The sequence below is a fragment of the Motacilla alba genome, chromosome Z (assembly GCF_015832195.1).
Source record: "Motacilla alba alba isolate MOTALB_02 chromosome Z, Motacilla_alba_V1.0_pri, whole genome shotgun sequence".
Lineage (NCBI taxonomy): Eukaryota > Metazoa > Chordata > Aves > Passeriformes > Motacillidae > Motacilla > Motacilla alba.
Window position 1 is genome coordinate 20,709,518 of NC_052046.1, and position 6,993 is coordinate 20,716,510.

General features: G+C 35.3%; 1 protein-coding gene across 1 annotated transcript in view; it reads right to left on the reverse strand.

The window, feature by feature from the left end:
- ADAMTS6 (ADAM metallopeptidase with thrombospondin type 1 motif 6) overlaps positions 1-3,867 on the reverse strand; it is an 87,558-nt gene extending 83,691 nt beyond the window's left edge. The window contains exon 1 of the mRNA XM_038124426.1: positions 3,192-3,867. The gene's annotated coding sequence lies outside the window, so the exon portion shown is untranslated. The remainder of the gene's footprint in view (positions 1-3,191) is intronic.
- Positions 3,868-6,993: the final 3,126 nt, after the last annotated feature.

The window sequence follows — 6,993 nt, forward strand, 5'->3', positions numbered from 1 at the left end:
GTAACTTGAGCCAGGAGAGGGAATTCAAGAAAGCATTTCTATTTTAACATTCTTGTGCCTGAAGAAAGCAAAATGTATCCACATTATTTTTCTAAAGAAATCTGTTTAAGTTTAGTGGGTTCATAAAAACATACAAGCAACTTTTTTAGCTATGAAAAACCTCACATGGTACGTTAAAAAAAATTAAAAAAACAAAACTGAATGCATCAGTGAAAAGAGGAGACACGTTCATAACAAGCAAGCATTTAAGCATGGAAGTCTTGTCCATTTATCACCCATTATCTTCTAGCATTAAAACCTTATTGTGTTACAAGGGCTTTTAAAAACTTTCTTCAGAGAGAGAACACCACTGGCATTTACTGACTATGGCTCTTCTGTATCTTACACATTTTTCAGCAACAGATTATTACAGAACATACTTCAGTCATAATTTAGGGTCATCAGAGAAAGCTTTAAACATCAGATTTATTTAATATATTTCTCCCCTAGGATTACTGATCTGAAAGAAGCAGCAAACCTTTCTTTAAGGAAGTTACCTGCTGAGTTAACTACATTTCCAAAAAAAAAAAAAAAGAAATAAAAAATAATATGTTATAAATAAATAAATAAATAAAATCCAAATTACCCCAAAAATAACAATAAAAAAATTGAAAAAGCTTAGCTTTGGTTGAGACATGAGGGGAATGGAACAGGGAGGAGGGATGAGGGGAATGGAACAGGGAGTAGGGAAGAGAGAAAGCAAACTATTTAGATGAGTAAGGACTTCAAATTATTCTATTTGGACTAACAGTAAGGAAATCATAATATGACAAGTGCTTCCTGTTTTGTCCACATTAGCAATTAATTTGAAGCCATAGGAGTGGATCAACACACTGGAGCACTCAAGTTGAGACTCTTCACATATCTTTGCATGCTGGTTTGGCCATTCTGGACTAGTTGAATCCTGAAGGCAGAACATCCCTGCACATGTGGCTCAAAGCTTCCTGAAAACCCATGGGTGATCTCAGGTCTCCTGTAGGCATATGTAGAGAATTTGCAGGGTATCTGTTCTATGTTTTCTTCCAAACAAATCTAGTTTGGACAAAGCAAAACTACTCTGATAGCCTAATTGACATGGGCAGAAACTGACACTGTCTGTCTGGAGAGTTTGCAGTGTGGAACTTGCAAAAAATGCAATAATTATAGCTCACCCATGGTGTCCTAATTGAAGAATTCTGAATACAACATGGCAATACATATATATACAACTGTCATGCTCCCCCGCAAAGTCCACCGTATTTGAATGATAAAGTCATCTCAATCTTCAGGTCTTATAACTGAGGACTTGCTTCAGCAAATGAGAAGACTGCAGTAAAATAACTCCATACCACGCTTGCAGAAAGTGACAGAGATCAAGCTAAGAGCTCAGTCAGTGACTCAGACTTTAAAACGACTTGTCCTTCAATAGAGCCAAAGACACACTTCACAGACGTCTGAGATCTTTTCTAAGGGGTTCTATGAAAGGTTCCCTGCCTCAGGTGGCTGAAATAGGATACAGATGTTTACGCCACATTAAATCTTTTACTTCTGTCTCTTCCTAGAATACCAATTAATCAGGTTTCTTTTGACTTTCTGAGACCTCTCTGTGACTTTTTTCCACAGACTCCTCTATATATATATATGAGATTAACTTTAGTTATTGGATGTCAGCACTACTTAAGCATATCAAATGCCTTGCAAAAGAGGACTACAGGGCCTTGTCTCTTCTCCAGTTAAATGCCTATAATGCAGAAAAATTGTCATCGTTTTGTTGCCAAGACCTCTATAACTGTAAGCTGGAACCGATACCATATGTGACTCTTACATTTAATTTTTTTTAATTAAACTTTTTGTTTTATAAAGTATTTGCCAAATCTATCCTCTGTTACATCGGATTCAAGTGAAGCAAAATTTGCCTTTATGCCAAAATCTGATAGAGTAAGAGTTAGTACATTAATGATCTGTGTCAAAAATATCATATAAGAATATCAAATACTTCATGCATGAACGTATTCTCTTTCAACCTTTCTTTTTTTAACACTTGCAAAGCCACTTCTAAGACATCATCTCCTCAGTTTCATAACCTCCAATGTCAAATAAAATCAGTTACACTTGGAAATTCATCAGCAATTTGCCTTTTACTAGAGCATGCTGTAGTTTTGTTCATGTTTATAGCAGGAAAAATTCTGGTACCTTTCCCCATGTAAACTACACCCCTCTGCCAGAAGCATTGTACTGACTTGTGAGACTTACAGAAAAAAATTAACATGGGTTAAAGCTATCAGTAATAGTGATATACAGAAATATACGGAAAAACAATGCAAGTACATTCATGAATTCTGAATGAGAAAAGTATTAATAATATGAACTAGCTGAATTAGAGTTTTGTCTTTAATCACCTTCAAGAAAGAGGCTTATGAAAGGATGCAAACAAAAAAAAAATCCAAACAAGTGTTATGTAATCTTTGAATAATGTTCCCTTTATATGTTAGAGCACCATTGGAGGCAACAACCTATAGTTACAGGTCATCTATAGTTATTTATTGTAGGAAATAACTACTGGTGACATATTTAGGTATGGAGAGAACAATAGCTCTCCATCCTTAACCTAAGGTTCACATGTGCACTTCTCCATCGTCAGAGCACTGTTTTAACTAATTTCAATGTTAATGTATCTTCTATCACTGTGCTATTTTTTTCTAAGTCTGTGAAAGGAAAAGCATGAAGCTGTACTTGCTGTGTACAACACAGCAACAGTGTAAACCTCAAAGTCCATTTCTTTTTTTGTAAACCTTTTTGTAAGGTTTATGGGGGTAGTTTTATAACCTTCCTGAGGATTTTTACTTGTTTTTTTAACGAGATTATGGACACCAGTAAATGGAAATAAACAGCAAGTTCTCTTCTGTAAGAAGTAAAATTGAGTCATCTGCTAGTTTTTATCAGTATTACAGCTGTCAGAGATAAAATACACAGCACCAGCCCACACAATTCAAACTCCCAGCAATGTATCAAAGCCAAAATTCACCTAGATTATCTTTTATTTTTCATGTTTAATAAACTGCAAAACTTTGAAAATACAAACTTAAAAATATCTAATCAGTCAACAAACCAATAGCTAAGTATAAAGCCAGGAAACAGCAAATATGAGCTGAAATTTCTCTTTATAATCTTACCCAGTGTTCCACAAGGCTTGTTTTTATACGTGCAGATATCATATCTGTTAAGAAAAAAAAGTAGATAAAGTATGTCAGTGAATCAGGTTTGTAAGATACTTTGTATATTTATCACATATCTGTATCACAGTCCAAGTTGTCAGACCGCAATCAGTTTAATCATGTGCAACCAGCTGGTGTCGGCCTTTTCTACACTCTGGTGTAAACCACAAGCTGCAGTACACTCACAGCCGCTGGCCTCAGGCCAGTGGGACACCTGCCAGCAAGAAAAAAATTGTTAAAGTGGATCTTTGTAATCACCAGCTCCATAAAGCAGTCTACCATTCTCTTACAAAGTTACAGCAGCATGGCTACAGACTGCTACTGATTCTTAAACCCTAAGTTTTACTTATCCAACATAATTCGAAGCCTCCTATGGTCTCGCACTTACCAACTAAACAATATTAAGTGTAAGATGTACTACTTAGACTTTGGTTCTATTTAAAAAACTGAACTCTTAATTATTATGCCATTTTTCAAAAACATCTTATGAACTGTCATTATAGTGCCCTTCTCATTATCCTTCCATAATTATAGTGTATCTTAAGAATATGTGCTAACAACCCATTTCTGCAAAAAGCTAAAATATTTCTTTAAAGGAAAATTTTTGTCATTGTAGATATAATCTTTCAAACACAGAAGCTAATGAGTTTTTGTGTAATTTATATGTAAATATCTGGAGCTAGCAATGAAATTAAAATGTTTTTTGTGGCATAGCTTCTAAAATAGCTGTGGTCATGCAGCAGTCAATTCATTAATTACACCTTCATATTTTGAATATGCAATCCTATAATATGGATAGTGATAAAAGTACACTTCCACAATGCTATTTATTTTCAAGGATTTATACTGATTTCCTTGATTTCTGAAGCATACTATGCTTCAGTATAATTTCTACTCTTTAGAAAGCCAAATGAAAAAAAATATGAAAATATACCATCTTTATGCTTTAATTTTAAACCCAAATAGTTACTCATTTTGGGCCACCAGACATTGTTAAAAATACCGTAAGGACTGCTATCACATAGGAGTCTGATCACAAGATATATACCTTTCACTGCTAAAAGAGTTATGGTCTGTCTGCAAGCCAAATCCATGGACAAAATAACAAAGCTTAAAATTTGGAACAAATCCAATCAACTCTCTATGCATGCAGACTGCTGTGACCACATGGAATTCCTTTGATTTTTAAAGGGTACTGAGTGTGGAGCAGTTTGTGGGATTAAGCTATAATTTTGAACTTAAATGTTCATGTGCATTAATTTCACCAAGGTGGTTCAAATGTGCACTGATTTTCCATTTGTTGTCAGGAGGAGGGGAAGGTAACCAAATGAGCATTCTTACAGAAAACATTCTTATAAAAAAGCATTCTTATTTCTCTTGAAATGTCCCTAAGTTCCAAGATGAAATGGATTCAGAGTAAAAGAAGGATTTTTACTGAACATGTCCTACCTTTTACATAATTAAGGAACCAAACTTCTTATTTCTGTGTTCAGGAGAATGTCTGAACCTAATCCTATTGAAGTTCAAGCAAAATTTGTTCCTCAGAGAAAGTAGGTGACTCAGTCTTGTTTAGTGAGAAAACCCTGACTAAATTCTTTAGAACATAATTGAGAACTGAATGGAAAAAAGTCTCTGAAATACACAGGTCTTCTGCTTTTTAATATCCAATGGCAGCAAGGAAAAACAATTAAAGACATACATCCTTAGGTAAAATGGATGTTTGAGAATAAAGCCAATTCCACTCAACTCAAGTAAAATGTTGTCGCTGACTTCAGCAGAGCCGAAAACTTTCCTGATGGTCAAATCATTGTCCTACAGGAATAAATCTGAAGTTACCCCTCACCTACACAAAGAACTGTGACATGAGAGAATTACACGAATTAAGTCCCTTGCTTCTGTTATATTTTTGAAAAACAAAGACCACAGTATTCTTCAGTTTCTGCTGGGAAGTGGGTGTTCTTCATTATGCATAACCTAGCATTTTTAAGAAAATATGATGCTAATGAAACTTAAATTAGATAATAAAACTAAGGAAAAGATAACTTTATTTTCCAATACACCAATATTTTTGCAAGAACATACCTGAGTAGTAACATGTTCTAAATATGCCATCACTAAATATTCAAATTATTCAAATTTTATAGACAATTACTAATTTCCTGTAAGGATATTCATACGCTCTCCTAGCTCCCAGTTTACCAGGAATAATTTTTTTTAACTTTTGAAAACAAATTCAGTCTAATGACTTTATCTACATCATCTTCCAGCTCAATTTTTTCATCTTATTACTTTCATATGAATGGTTTCTCCTTGTGATTTGTCTGAAAGCTCACAGCATACTTATGAACCAAATTGCTTGCTTCCATCATTTGCTTCTCTATATGTTTAAAAATAGACCAATTTGTCTTTTTTTTTGCTTTTGATACCACTTCTTCTAACTTTATTTTGAACCTTCAAGGAATCCATTTAGTTCTCAGATGCTGGGTTCCAAATGCAGAAGGCTACAGATGTAATACTTGACAGCTAGTAATTTTAAGACAAGAAACCTCTGAAAATACAAATCATCAAGACTGCCCATGAGATTAGATAGGTCTAATTGCTATAGGAAATTAAAAAAAAAAAAAAAAAAAGGCAGCTAAAAACCAAATAAAATGAAACAAAAAGCCCACACCCAAAAAAAAAGCAGCACAAAGGTGCTGTTTGATCACCAGGAGCCTAGTAAATAATTAAGGAGCTAAAGAGACCCAAAAGGTAGAGTCTCAAGCCAACAATTATCTCAACCAACCATTAAAGATTATGAAAACAGTCACAATTATGACAACTGCAAAAATGTTGGTTCAATTCGCTAACAGAGGGTGTAAAAGGGACACCAAGCAAAAGTTGAATGAAAGAACACAGCTACATAGGTAAATAACTTGGGATAAGATGGCAGCCAGACCATTTTGAGACAGCCAAGAAAAATCTGTGCCCAAGCCAAAAGAGAAGATCATATAACTCCTAATAAAGTGGGTGCAGTGCCCCTGAAATGTGACCACAGTGGGGAAGTGGAATGTAAAAGAGGTAGGAGGGAAGATGGTTGATTACATGGCCATGCCTGCTCTGAAGAAATCAGAAGTCATTTCATGAGGCAGATGGGGAAGTGGTCTGGGACTGCTGGGTATTCCTGTGGGGCTGCTGAAGAGCTGCACAGACAGACAGGAAATGCATGATGAATGTACAACTGTCACTGACAACTCTGACTGACACATCAGCCAGGAGGAAACTGCACAGACAGACAGACCATTATCTGTTCAACAGGCTGGTCAAGGACTGGAGCAGCAGTACACTCCTGTCATGCCATGGATCAAACGGCTAGCGCACCATACAAGGACACCTTAAAAAGAAAAAATCCTCGTCTTTTTTTGGCAGGATATACAGGCAGCATGCTAAAATATACTAGTACACTGTATCAAAAAGTGAAAGGTATCACACTGAAATTCTACTATTTGCCTTATCAAACTTTTTAAAACTCTATCACAATTTTTTAAGAAGTGCTCCTTGTACAGATTTGGCCCATGAAAACAACAGATCTCAAAGAACTCCCATGAAAAGTTGTGGAGATGGCCGTGATTCTTAACAGACAAAACATACAAAACTAATCAGTTTCAGAGACGCCAGCTTAGTAGTGTGTACACAAGATCTGTGCCAGTAGTACTCAGTGCAATAAAAAAGCCATGTTTATTTAATGTATTAATGCAGATGTAAGCTACAGACTACCTCT